General features: G+C 40.9%; 1 pseudogene; it reads right to left on the bottom strand.

Moving 5' to 3' along the window:
* Nucleotides 1–1,545: 1,545 nt before the first annotated feature.
* LOC125619320 lies at nucleotides 1,546–4,818 on the bottom strand (annotated as a pseudogene).
* Between the last annotated feature and the right edge of the window lie 10,050 nt (nucleotides 4,819–14,868).

Genomic DNA, 14,868 nt, shown 5'->3' with positions numbered 1-14,868 from the left:
ATGTGGCTCAAGCGGTAGCGCACTCGCCTGGCATGCGTGCGGCCCGGGTTCGATCCTCAGCACCACATACAAAGAAAGATGTTGTGTCCGCCGAGAACTAGAAAATAAATATTTTTAAAAATTCTTTAAAAAAATTAAAAAATAAACAAGAGGATTTGAATGGACATTTCTCAAAAAAAGATATACAACTGGCAAATAAACACATTAAAAGATGCCCAACTTCATTAGTGAACAAGAAAATATGAATCCAAACCACTTCACACCCATTAGGATGACTATAATTAAAAAGACAAGACAATAACAAGTATTGGGGAGGACACAGAAATTGTAACCTATAGGTACTATGGAAAATAGTTGGTCAGTTTCTCAAAAAAGTAAACATAGAGCTGGGGTTGTGGCTCAGCAGTAGAGTGCTCTCCTAGCACATGCAAGGCACTGGGTTCAATACTCAGCACCACGTAAAAATAAATAAATAAATAAAATAAAGGTATTGTGTCCAACTACAACTAAAAAAAAATTTTAAATGTTAAACATAGGTTATCTTATGACTTAGCAATTTTACTCCTAGGCATATTTTCACTAAAGAAAATTAAAAACATAAATTCACACAAAACTTATACATGCATTATTATAGCAGCATTATTCACAATTCCCAAGAGGTAGAAACAACCCAAATACCTAGCAATTAATACATGAATAAATAAATGTTGTGTATCCACACAATGGAATATTATTCAGCAATAAAAAAGAACGCAGTTCTACCTGGCATGGTGGTGCATACCTGTAATCCCAGCAGCTCAAGAAGCTGAGGCAGGAGGATCACAAGTTCAAAGCCAGCCTCAGCAACTTAGTGAGGCCCTAAGCAGCTTAGCAAGATCCTGTCTTTAAATAAAAATATAATAAAAAAGGGCTGGGGATGTGAGTTCAGTAATTAAGCACCCTGGGTTTTCCCAGTACAAAAAAAAAAGAATGCAGTTCTAATAAACACTGCAACATGGATGAGCCTTGAAAACAGTATGCTAGGTGACAGAATCCAGACACAAAAGGTTTCATATTGTATGACTACATATATGAAATACTCAGATCAGGTAAATCCATACAGATAGAAAGCAATTAGTGGTTGCTGGGGACTAGGAAGTAGGGAAAGTGAGGATTAACTGTTAGTAGCTACAGAATTTCTTTTTGGGGTGACGAAAATGTTCTAGTATTAGATAGCGGTGATAGATTCATCTGCACAACTATGTAAACATACTAAAACCTATTACATACTTTAAAATGGCTATTTGATGGTATATAGATTATATATCAATAAAATATTTTAGTTAGAAGCATTTTATTTAAATGTGCCAAATAAAAGCCCATTTTCAGGCCATAAAATGTTAATACATCTAAAAAAACATGTTATCTTACTGCTGTCAATTTACAGAGTCATGATTCAGATCTATTTGATCAGCTGGTTGAAATATCCTTCCTAGGTTACTTTTCACAGACCTCACCAATCTCTCATAATACTGTAAATGAAACAACTTTTTCCTGAAGGGTGAACTTGAGAACTTTGGTCCCATTCTCTCCCACTTCTGCTGGACTTTCTGATGGGGGATGACTTCTTTTTAGAGATGGAGATCTGGACTTTGATCAGCTGCTTCTTGGTGGTGATAGAGCCCTGGATCTTGATCTTGACCTCAATCCTTTCATAGAACCAGACCTAGATCTTCTGAGTGCACCTGATCTTGATCTAGAAGAGACACAGATGATGGCGGAGGACATGCTGATCTTGTCCCGCATCCCCTGCTCCTGCTGGGTGGGCGAGAACATGGCCTTCCTCTGAGTGGAGTAGGCCATCAAGACTGCTTCTTCTTCATCAGCAACAGTGAGGGCAATCTCGACCGAGTGTCCCTTCTCCCCACACTCATAGAATCTGTCATTGGGATCAAAGGGACGAAGGCAGGTCGTCTATCAAAACAAGATCTCCAGGCTGGGGATGTGGCCCAAGTGGTAGCACGCTTGCCTACCATGCGTGAGGCACTGGGTTCGATTCTCAGCACCACATTAAAAAAAATGAAATAAAGTTATTGTACTGCATCTTCTGTATCTCTAGGATCTTCGATTTCCACCAAAGCAAATCCTGAAGGATTTCTTGCAATCCACACAGTTCTCAGGGGACCATGATAACTGAAAGTGCTTTCTAACTCTCCTTTGCCAGCGCCAGTTCCCCTGTGCTGGGTCCTTCAGCTCGCAGCACCCAGGGCTGTCCGAAATCCGAAAGCAACTACACGCCCTCACCACCAGAACAACCTCAATAAAATATTTTTAAAAAGAATCCACAAGCCAAAATGACACGTCAGCTTGGGTGTCTGAGTGAATTAACAACTTCTGTTAATTAACTTTTTTTAATTGCTGCATTAATTAACCTGTTCTTACTAATAGGAAAAAAAAAACACAGATTCCTTTCAAAAGAAACAAATTTGTACAGACCCCCTAATATTTTCATTATTATGTTAATCTACATGCAAATGTAAATTTCACTTTAAAGTCCTTAGGTTTATATATACAAGTAACTATAAAGTCAAAATTAACTTACAGATTAAACATATTCAAACCTATTAAACCAATAAAAATCAAGTTACCAACATTAAATTGATGAGAAATGATGCTGTTTGCTAAAACTGAACCAGGCTTGCAGAATTATTGGCAGATGTGACATAGGTCCCTCGAGTGTGACTTGCGTATAATGTCATACTAATGACACTTCAATTCTCCATCATTTTTCTGTGTTCAAACTCCCACAACAGCATCATTTACTTGACACAAATGCATCTGTCTCATTAATGCATGGCAAAGTAATTCTATTCTACATTAATATAAAAACGAATACACACATGAACTATGGACAAAGGAATCAGGCAGTACTTGTTTATAGATTGACAACTCAGAGTATCTAGAATACATTTATATTAGATTTTTTGAAATTTTATCAAAATAAAACATTTCATTTTTTATTTTTCTAGCAAAATCTCATATCCCTAAGAATACATTTGCTAACCATAGGGGCTCCATGGATCCCAGTTTGACAAACACTGTTATAGCCTACCCTAGATCACTGGTTTCAAGTTTGAGCATGCATCAGAGTCGGCTGGGAGGGCTTGTTAAAACAGGAGTTCTGAACCAGCTATGGTAGCACATCGCTGTAATCCCAGAACTCAGGAGGCTGAGGCAAGAGGCTCATAAGTTCAAGTTACCGACATTAAATTGATGAGAGATGTACAACATAGCAAAATCTTATTTCAAAATAAAATTTTAAAAGGGGGAGGCAAGCTGGAGATGTAGCTCAGTGCTAAGAGCACTAGCCTAGCATGCTTGAGGCCTGGGTTCAATCCTTAGGATCAGAAAAACAAACACAAGAGTTCTAGGTCCCATCTCCAGAATTTCTAATTCAGTAGATCTGGGATGAGGCCCCCAAATTTTCATTTCTAACAATTCCCTGATACTGGATATTGCTGCTCCAGGGGCCACTCCTTGAGAACCACTGCCCTCTATCTTTCAAATGTTAAGTGTGTGTGTACATACACACACAGACACATACATCCTCTTGATTCTGCCTCTCTGGAGAACCCTGACTAAAATAAAACACTAATGAGTCTTTCTTGAATTCTCACACAGACTGGACCCAGAGGTAGTACAGGGAAATTCTCATTAATAAACCTTCATGATCAATTTGCCTCCAGTCAAAGGTTTCTATAGCAACCTGAGTTCTAACACAAAGCTCAGGACACATTTTCACAAACTACAGCTAGATGAGTGGAAAAAGTAACCCCTTGTGATTGACCAAGAAAATGAGGAATAATAAAAGACAAGCATCAGTGTCTGAGTTGAATTAATTCCCTAAGATTTAAGACCACAGAACACCAGGCACCCTACCAGGGATTACTTGAGGTCAAAGTAACCTTTTCACACCACTATTTTCATTACCACTGTTTCATGCATGAAAATATTTTTCTTCCTTTCTCTGAATTATCCCATACTCATCCTGAGAGGCCACATAGCAGTATATTGAGAATATGGGCTTTGCGGTCTCATATTTTGAATAGTGATTTCATCATTTGCTAGTTGTGATGACCTTGGACAAGCTATTTAACCTACATAAGCCTCAGTTGCCTCATAAGTTCTTTAGAAATAATAATTCTAGCTGGTATCAGCCAAGATCCAACCAATAGACAGAAACTACTTTCATATAGATCCCAAAGCTGATTTAAATTATTTTCATTATTATGTTACTTAAACATATATCAACTTGCACATCCTATGATACAAAGAGCCTAAAGAAGGGAATCCCTCCCACAGATGAAGAGGGAGCTGAGAGATAAAAGGAAGCTACTCCTATCCCCAGGGTGAAAGACAAAGAAAGCAGGTGCCCCCAGTGGGAGATGAAGTGACAACATATGGACGACCCTGTGTGCCATGAATTTAGGACCACAGAACACCAGGATCCTCTAAGTTGAATATTTTAAGATGGGGGGGTGGGGTCCTTTAAGTGAATATTTTAAATTGGTCCTCACTCGCCTTTTCCTCAGACCCTTCGACATATTTTCCACCCTGCACGGATTCTCTTTGTCCTCCTACTCTCTCATCACCCAGTTCTTTCCTCCCACTTCCTCACCCACACTCAGCAGCAGACAGCAAATTGGCTGGCCTCCCACTGAGACTATACACTCCATGCAATCGGAAGGATGGTGTTGCAGGTTTCAGCTGCCAGATCCAACAATGTCCTCCTCTTCTACCTGAATGCCCTGTTTCCACACACCAGGGCACACAGGCCATGTCCACGCATCAATGTGGGGACAACCCAACAAGGCAACAAGACACACTGGCCCTTTATAGTGTCGTTCTGCTTCTGCCCAGACTCACCAGCAGCTGGCCACATTAGGACTGTGCAGTTTGCCTCAGAGTCACCTCTTTTACACACTTGGAAAAATAAACTGATTCGTGTGAACCATATTAATGGTCTTTTTTCTAATTACCTGAATTTGAATTTAAATCCCAGATCTCCCCACAAATCTGAAAGCTACAGTTTTTCTAATGCCAAGTGTATGTAGCACTCTTTGTACTAGGAAGGCATTTACCATCAAGGGAGGGTGATTTAAAGCAAGAATGCAGTAAAAATTAGAACAGAATGAACAAACTCCCCTCTACCACACTGTCATTTTAGGTTTGAAGGGAAAGGAAGACCTTATACCTTGTTCCAAGCAGGCCCAGCTTTTGCTAGTAAATGCCTCTTTCCTATAATTGACTGAACATGTGCAAGTGCCCTTCTGTACCCACCAGGAAATAGCAGGTCCCGACATGGGAATGGAACCATATTTCCTTGCTCCTTTTTTCAACCTTGTAAAAAGTCCTTCATCTTTTCCAAGAAGGCAGGGGAGGGGTGGCAAAGAGGGAGTTTTTTCCTCTAAGGCAACAAAAAGCACTTTCTCTTCCCTCTTTTGTTGTGCTGTTAGATTTGAAACCCTTTTGCCCCGAGAACAATACACTGCAGAGTTACTTTATGTTTTTGCTTTTTACTGTGCTTTCTCCCACCCTTAGGATAATAGGCCGCCATTTTAACGCCAGAGAACAGGGAACTGCAGTGAATCTACATTGAATGAAAGTCGGTCGGAAAGTACAACTACTCTAACTCTCAGCTGGGCTGTTCTGAGAGGTTTAATTTAAAGAAAGCAATGTGGCACTCCAGTTAGAAGACCCAGCGAGCAGGAAATGGACTCCCACATCAATAGAATGCCAACCACCCTGGTGGGCACACACCCAGAAGGCAATTTGGGAAATTTAGGAAGTCAGAGAAGATGAATAAATAAAAGAGGAACCAACCAATTTCCTTTTTCTTTTTTATGAAGACTATGATTGTAGGCCATTATCTTCATCCCATCACTAATGAATGAAACAGGGGAAATGAGAGTTTGAAATATGTGGTAGGGCTAAATAATCCATAACTAAATGTATGGACAACATTGAGAATATGCACCCTCAGCTGGAAATACAATGAGGGCCTAGAAATTTTGTGTAACATTCTCTCTAAATGGAGCTCACTAAGGAAGACTATGTGTTTCTAAAGATTGCTGTCAATGACATAAAACCAGCCACAACTCTCTAGACTCGAGTGACATGAAGGTTTGCTAGTTAGCTTGATGATTAGACCATTCTAGACAGTCAATCTGGGCAAATCATGTCCCAGAGCTAATATTTCCCCTTGCAATTATCTATGTCTGTCTATAACCATCAAATTAACCAAATAATTGCTGTGTCCCCAGCATGCTACATGGACAAGTTTGCAGAGCAGCCACAGGGGGCTTCTCCTCCAGTTGCTCTTCTCTGTATGTATTACTATATATTATTACTATTTACTCTTTCATTCTTTTCCCTTCAAAAGTTACTTGGGCTAATAGAAGACAATAGGCCTCTGCACTTATGATTTAGAGAGAGAACTATTTCAAGGCAATTTGCCAAATCTGGCTTTCTTTTTAACTGGTGTTCACCTTTAATGGCTTTAAGGATTCCACCCAAAATGCCTGTCTTTGAAAAAGTCTGAGATCACAAAGAGGTTGAGACCTACAGACCTAGGGCTTCTCTGTCTTCAAAGACCTGTTTCATTGCCTGATTTGCTTCCATAGCATTATGAGTGGGGGTCATTTTATACATGTGAAAACTGTGTCTTCAATGACTCTCCCAAGGTCAAAGAGTTAAACGTCAAAGATTCCCTGGAACTCAGGTCTCCTACTCCTACATGCTCTCAGACTGGGCTGGACTATATTTACAGGAGTAAAGTACCAAGGTAGGTGCTGTTCTGGTCCCCTTAACTTGAGGGTTAGATGCAGAGGCACCCCTGTGGCAGGATGGGTACAGACAGGTGTATCTGGCTTGGCAGCTGTATTTATGAGGCTTATGTCTCTAAACTAGAGCTTCCTAACCAGGCATGGCCTCCCACCCTGCCATCACAATATCGTGAGAATGAAAGAATGAGGGTCTTCCCTCCAGTTGTGACCAAGAGGATGGCGACTGCGGAGATTCTTAGAGCCCAAGACATTATTTACTCTAGGTTAATGATCCCAGCTGTTTTGGACATGAGATTTGTTTTATTTCAGAAAACCAACACACCTTTTGAATCATTACGTTCCAGAATTAAGAAAATTCCCAACTATCTCCTTAAAAATCCCTGAAATATTCATTCCATCCAAATTCTTATCAATGCTGATGTTTTAACTAAGAGCTAATTTACTTGCTTCATTGGCAGTGTATGGGGGCGGGCATTTCCTAAAAACATTTTCTGTGACTAGATACTTGCATTTTCCAACAAGGACCACCCCCCGCCCCCCGCTAAGTTTTTTAGTGAAAGGGGCATTATAGAGAAAAGGTTCACACTTGACAACATTATCACAAGTACTATACATAAAATAAAGGATGGAATGGCTTTAATGTACAAAGCAAATGGAAAGGAAATGGTTCTGAAATGTTGTGTAGGTAGTTGACAGTTCAAGGAGAGAGAAACCTCAATGTGCATAGAACAAGGTCCAGAAGAAGAAAATACTTTCATTTGGAGCAAAAGAATTAGGGACACTTTAGAATAAGATCAGCCACAAAAAAAAAAAAAAAAAAAAAAAAAATCCTTCAAAGATAGATAAGGAAGTCAGTTCAGAGGCTCCCCTTGATCACATAGTTAAGAGTGGTAGAGTGCTTGGCTAGTGAGTGTGAGGCCCTGGTTCCCCCCTAGCATAGCAGAGAAGAAAAGAAAAGTGAAAACCGGAACTATTTAATCACACAATACTTCTATTTATCATTTAGAATGCATTTAGTTGCAAGAAACAGAAAAATAAGCCCACACTGGCGAAGAACAATAAAACTAATTTACCGGCTCCTACAACTGAAAGTCAGAGTTGGATTTGATTCAGCAAGTTAGGTATGTAATCAAGGATCCCATTTTTGTCCTTTCTGCTCTGATCCTATGGAAGTGCTCAGCTGAAGCTGTCAACCCAAGTGCCAAAAAAAAGTCCCCTCTGTGTGTGCTGAACTTCTCACATGGCATCTGGGTTTTAAGAAGGAGCATCCCAAGATTGAGCCAGGAGGAAGCTGCAAGACTTCCTAGCCTGAGAAATCTCAGAATGTCATTTCCTTTTTTTTTTTTTTTTAATTGTGATACTAGGGATTGAACCCCCAGGGGCACTTAACCACTGAGCCACACGCCCAGCCCTTTTTATATTTTATTTAGCGATAGTATCTCACTGAGTTGCTTAGGGCCTCACTAAGTTGCTGAGGCTGGCATTGAACCAATGATCCTCCTGCCTCAGCCTCCCGAGCCTCTGGGATTACAGGAGTGCATCACCATTCCTGGCTCAGAATGTCATTTCTGCAACAGTCAAGAAAGTCCCTGAAGCCAGACCAGATTTAAGGGAAAGGGAAAGGAGAGACTCCAGTTCTTAAGGGAAAGGGTAATATATGTAAACAGGAAGGGCAGGAACTTTGGAGACCATCAACCACCCAGGAAACGACCAGCCCCCTACTCTAACCAGCTCTTACTGCCTGTGTGCTAACAGCCAAACTCCTGGCCCAGTTCACTATCCCAGCCTCTCAGCCACTCATCATTGCCTAGATCAACCTGGTATTTTTCCCACCTCTGTGATTTTGCTTCTGATATTCCCTTTTCTGCACAGGCCCTCCTCATTCACTTCCTCAGGACCTCAGAAGTCCTGTGAAGGCCCAGCTCAAATCCTTCCTGTCCCGACCTGACTACTCCAGGCTCAGAGGATTTCAAACCTCTCAAAACCCCTTCCACACCACTCATGAGGCCTGTCCCATGGGGCAGTTCATTTCATTGGGTAATGGACCGTCCAACAGGATGATGCCAGGAGAGAGAAGGAACAAGGAAGGCAGACTTTTGCTTCTTATTCTCTTGGTGTAACTTTCACACATACACACCCACAAAAAATAATAATGATTTCATGATCTAAAAATAAAATGAAATTTTAAAGTATGGGCTAATAAAATTTCATTAGAAAGACCAATAAGAGCTAGAATAATCAAAAAGCTTTAAACAGAACCATGGGAGGGAAAAACGTCTAAACAATACCAGCTCACAGCTCTGTCCACTGTTCCACTACTCAGCAATGTGCCTCCCTCAGGTTGATCATTTTCATTTACCGTGTTTTCTCTAGGACTGTTTAGCAACAGCGAGGAATGGAATTGGGTGTGTCAGGAACCTTTGAGAGCTGCACCAGGCACACCCCGCGACCCGTACAAAATATTTGGCAACTGCACCATCAAGTCAAAAGTCATCCTTAGCCTTGACCCTAGGCTCACCATGTTTTGTGAGCAAGGAAAGAAAGTTCAGACATCAGTCAGACCAAGGCCACTTCCTTCATTGGGTTATTTCACAATTTACTTTTTTTTTTTTTAACTGCCACCTCAGAAGAGAAAAGCTGTTTTTCTTCTGTTTTTCAGAGCATAAGTGCCATAAATGGATCATCCTGCTCTCTCAACCTTGAGACCCTAAAGTCCAAAAACAAAAATAAAAAACAAAGACAGCAGAGAACAGTCTCCACCAGGAGTTCCCACATACTTCTTCCAGCTTTCAGATGAGAGTGCACATTCCTAATGAATAATATTACTTATGATATTATTGGCCAGGGCCTAGAGAAAAAGAAATCCACAGCCCCCTTAGAATTAGCGACTCTGACTGATAATATATCCATCCCTTCTTCTCAACAAAATTCCTCATGGGGGGGGTCTAGGATTAGGTGCCAAGCCCTTTGGTGGTACCACCTCCAGACCTCTCCCATACACCTGGTGGAGAAAACAGCCTAGAGATGAGCCCGCCTTGCCATCATAGGGCACAGTAGAAGATAACTGTTAATGGAGGTACCCTCAACATCCGTGAATGAGAAAGGCAGATGTTGCCCCTGGAAAGAGAATTAGGTAAAGAAATAAGAATGAAAGGGGGTCCTTGAGTATGTTCATTCAGCTATATCTCAAGGAGGCCACTCCTGCTGTGAATACTGTGAAAGATACAACTTACCCCTCTTGTACTAATCCACCCCCATAAAAGATGTTACCTGTATGCCAAACTACTAAGACAGACCTCCATAGAGCTCCCAGCTAAGGAGCAAAAGGACAAGAGTGGCTAAGGACATGTGCCTATAAGTCAGGTTCCAACCCGTCTTCAACAATCAGAGTCCTTCCTGCTGGTGTAGCTTGACAAATGGCAGAGAGCTACAGAACTTTCTGGGGGAGAAATATTTTGCTATAGGCCAGATGTAGGTATGTGCCTATAATCCCAGCTACTCAGAAGGTTGAGGCAGGAGGGCTATGAGTTCGAGGCCAGCTTAGGCAACTTAGTGAGACCATGCCTCAAAATGAAAATTACAAAAAAGAACTGGAAATATAGTTCAGTGATAGAGTGCCCTGGGTACAATCCCCAGGACAAGATAGAAAGGTGGGGGGAGGGAGGGAGGGAGGAAGAGGAAGGGAAAAAATAGGAAAGAAAGTAGGGCAGGAACAATAAAGGGAGATGGGGGAGAGGGAGGAGGAAAGGAAAGAAGGGAAAAGTAAGATTCTGCTATAAGAATAGATCAAAGCTCACTTTGGGGGCAGCTTTACAAGGTCACACTCCCCTCATCCATTAACCTCCATGCCCCAACCCCCTCACACACTGTTTACCAAGGTGGGAAGCTCAGGGACAGGGGTGTTGTGATGACCCAAGCAGCTGCCAGAGGAGTGCATGGATATTATATGGTTGTCTAGATATTTGTCCCTTGAATTATGATGAAACAGATGGCTACAACTCACAGAAACCCCTACCAGCAAGTCCCTCTCAGAGAACTCTATTTGCAAAAAAAAATACTGTGTGTGCCCAAAGATATATTAATTGGGGCTAGAAGAACCAAGTGATTTACACGCAATTGTACAACCGAATTATTGGTAGTTCCCGACAATTGAATGGCTTTCTAACCCCATCTGACTCAGGCCTCCTTGAAAATGTGACTTTTGAGCAAAAGTTTGAAGGAAAAGCAGGCTTGCACTGCAAAGATATCTTAGTGAGGAACTTTCCAGACAAATGATATAGCCAGGCTAAGGGAACACAAGTAGATTTTCCTTTCTCACACTCTGGAACGTCACCCCACAAGCAAGCTGTTAGGTAACATCAGAGGCCAGGAAGAAGCAGAGGCAGGGAGGCCAACACTTGTGAGAAACCCTGAGTTGGAGCAAAAGCTTGATGGGAGCAAGGGAGTTAGTTAGGGGATAGCTGGGCAAAGAGATGTCCAGGCAAAGGGAATGAATGATCAGTGCAAAGATCCTGAATGGAAGAATGATATAGCACAAGAGAGATACAATCTGATTTGCTTTTTTAAAAGACCACTCTGGATTCTGTGTTAAGAATATACTCAAGGGCTGGGATTGTAGCTCAGTGATAGAGCACTTGCCTCGCATGCGTGAGGCACTGGGTTCGATCCTCAGTACCACATAAAAATAAATAAATAAAGATATCGCATCCATCTACAACTAAAAAAATATTTTTAAAAATAAGAAAGAAAGAAAAATAAAATACTTGAGGCTAAACGCAGGGAGACCAGTAAACCAGACCGGAGATGACTTAGAGTGGCGGCAGTGGAGAAGTTAAAAGTGGTCAGGCCAAAGATAGCTTTTAAGGTACAACCAGCAGGATTTCTTGAGGGACTAGATGTGGCGTACAATGAAGGAAAAGAGTTTTCAAAATGCAACTGAAGGACAGAGTTTCTAGAATCTGTGATGGGAAAGATGGTGGGTGAAACAAGATTTTACTTGCATTGGTGATATGGTGTGGCCATGGGAGGTCTGAGGTCAGGCATCAGATGGAAATGTTGGACAGGGCATTGGGAAGTTAAGTCTGGAGATGGTGAGAGAGGTCTGTGTTAGAAATATAAATTTGGAAATCATCAGTATTTAAAGCCAAGAGACTTAAAATACAACAAAGGAGGGAAGAGGAAGACTCTTTGCTTTTTAACTAGCCCTCCCTCACCAAATACAAATAAATACAGGAGATAATGTGCTAGCATTACATAGACGTGGAAACACAATCACAAGAATGTATCATATCTCCCAGGCAACTATATTTTCCCAAACTGAGATAAGAAGCTGACTGCCTCACCCAAGATTGCAGAGCCGCAGTGCACACACACCCGGGCTCCAGCACATGCTCCCAATCTCTGTGCCACCTGCTTCTCAAGGACAAGGTGAAGACCCTTCTTAAAGAAAGACTGATGGGTCCACAGGGGAAAACAGAGTTTTGTTCAGTACAGAGAGCAACAGCAACTGATGAACTCCTCAAGTTTGAGGAGTTATACTAGAAATGCAGAGGTAAATGGGAACTGGCCGGAAGACCAGAGAGCTTCAGCTTACAGTATGAGACTAGGGGCCTCTGTGAGAATGAGTGTCAGATGGTTTTCATTAAGAGGTAAAGAATGTCAGCCAAGCGTGGCGGTGCACACCTATAATCCCCAGCTCAAGAAGCTGAGGCAGGATTGCAAGTTCAAATCCAGCCTCAGCAACTTAGCAAGACCCTAAGCAACTTAGTGAGACACTGTCTCTAAATGAAACATAAAAAAGGTTGGGGGTGTGGATCCGTGGTTAAGCAACCCTGGGTTCAATCCCTGGTACAAAAAAAAAAGTGCAGAATGTCAGTAGGAATGTTACAAATCCTGGAGGAAGTAAGAAAATAGCATCTAAAATATCAGTTTGGCTATTAAAAATATCTTTATTTACAGAAAGTCCTTCTATTCTCAAACTGTCTGCAGTGGTACACAAAATCATTTTTATCAAACATGAATCAGCTTAATTTGGCTGTAAATTTCATATAATTAGAGCAGCAAACTCTATAGATGTAAAGTGGATCTTCTATTTATTGCACATGCAAAGTTTTCCACTCAAAGCCAGGTGCAGCGGTGCACACCTATAATCCCAGTTACTTGTGAGGCTGAGGTAGGAGAATCACAAGTTCAAAGCCAGCCTTAGCAATTTAGTGAGTCACTGTCTCAAAATAAAAATAATTTAAAAATAAAATGAGCTGGAGAGGTAACTCAGTGGTAGAGCACTTCCCTAGCCTGTTCAAAGCCCGGGTTTAATCCCCAGTGCTGGGGGGAAAAAAAATGTTTTCCACACAAAACTTTCAAAAGTTAGAGGTATAAACTGGGCATGGTGGGGCATGCCTGGAATCCTAGTGGCTCCGAGGCTGAGGCAGGAGGATCATGAGTTCAAAGCCAGCCTCAGCAACTTAGCAAGGCCCTAAGCAACTTAGAAAGACCCTAAATCTAAATATAAAAAGGGACTGGGGATGTGGCTCAGTAGTTAAGTGCCCCTGGGTTCAATCCCTGGTACAAAAAAAAAAAAAGAAGTCAGAGGTAAAATTTAATTCGAGAAAAGCTGACCCCTTGACTACTCAAGGCAACCATAATGTATTGAAATCTTCGCATAATGCAGTGCCTTGATTATAAATCAACTAAAGCTGGATTGTAGGCCTCTCCTTGCAGGAGTCAGGCCATTCCAGTCCCGTCTCCCAGTTATTACTTATAAGTTAAATCAAACTGAACTAAACTGAACTGTGTTCTGTATATAAGCAAAGCAGACAGCCAGAGAGAAATATTATAAAACTTAAAGTTACATTTCTCCAGAAGAAGAAAAAAAAATTAAGACAAACTTTTCCCTTTGTAGCAAAGCAAATATACTTTCACGTGCTAATAGATTTTCATCAAGATTTTGTTTCTATGGGTTGTGGATCTAAGTATTCATTTTAGGGAATATAAATTTAATCTTAATCTAATTAATACATTTTTCTAATCAACAATTTTTGCACAGCTATTGGCCCATCAGAAGCATGCACACTGTCCTTCATTGCTCCTGTCTTGCAGAATGCAGCTTACCTTGCTTTTCCTGGTACTGAGAATGGATATAAGAGAGCCATTGCTATTCTCCTGCTGCTGTTTTGGGATCAGGCTCAATTTTCTGGAGGCAGAATGATGAGCATACTGCTTTATGTCAAGAATTGTACTGAGTATGCATTGATAAATAACAGGCAGAATGCCTACCCTTGGGGAACCTATGGTCTAACATGCTCTTAGAACAACACTAAGCCATGCCTTTGGGAGATGCCCATGTTTCAATGATCTACTATAATGTTCTAGAAAAATAATTCAGAAAATAGTGATGTTTTACATAAAAGAAATACAATATTACAATCCTTAAAGTACATCATTAAAAATTAATAAAGAAGCCTAATAAGCTAGTTGTTCATTTTTCCATTCCATTTAATTTACCAGTTATTCATATTCATTGTCAAGTAAGTGGAAACAGGTTCCAAAAAGTAACATAAACTCATAGAGAGCAAGCTTTCAGTTGAGAGAACTGAATCCATTTTTCTGTGACTAAGAATTGACCATCACAGTTTGATTTCAGTGGAAAAAATATCACAATGCTCCATAAATACCAGGTTTCTTTTTAAAGGCCAGGGTTATAGGTGAAGATACATACTCTTGTTAAAAGGTGGCACCTACTGGCAGGATAATGTATTGCAGCTCAGTTCTATTAGACATTAGTGAACATACAAAAGGAATCACAATAAACAACAGTGATAGTTTGGGAGATTTTTGTTCCCCAACATCCTATTGGGTGCACTACTTAATTTTTAGAGACTCCAAATTCTACTATGAAAGATAAAACAGACAGATCCTCTCCCTAAATTTGGACTCAGTCAATTAGGATGACCAGTGATGTTGAATATTAAGTAAAAGATCCCAGAAAGAAGGGATGGGTATGTTAGGATGCAGCAATGGCAGGACCTGAAGTAGTGTCTGGGTC

The sequence above is a fragment of the Marmota marmota genome, unplaced genomic scaffold, assembly GCF_001458135.2.
Source record: "Marmota marmota marmota unplaced genomic scaffold, marMar, whole genome shotgun sequence".
In the NCBI taxonomy this organism is placed as follows: domain Eukaryota; kingdom Metazoa; phylum Chordata; class Mammalia; order Rodentia; family Sciuridae; genus Marmota; species Marmota marmota.
This window is presented reverse-complemented; position numbering and strand designations above follow the sequence as displayed.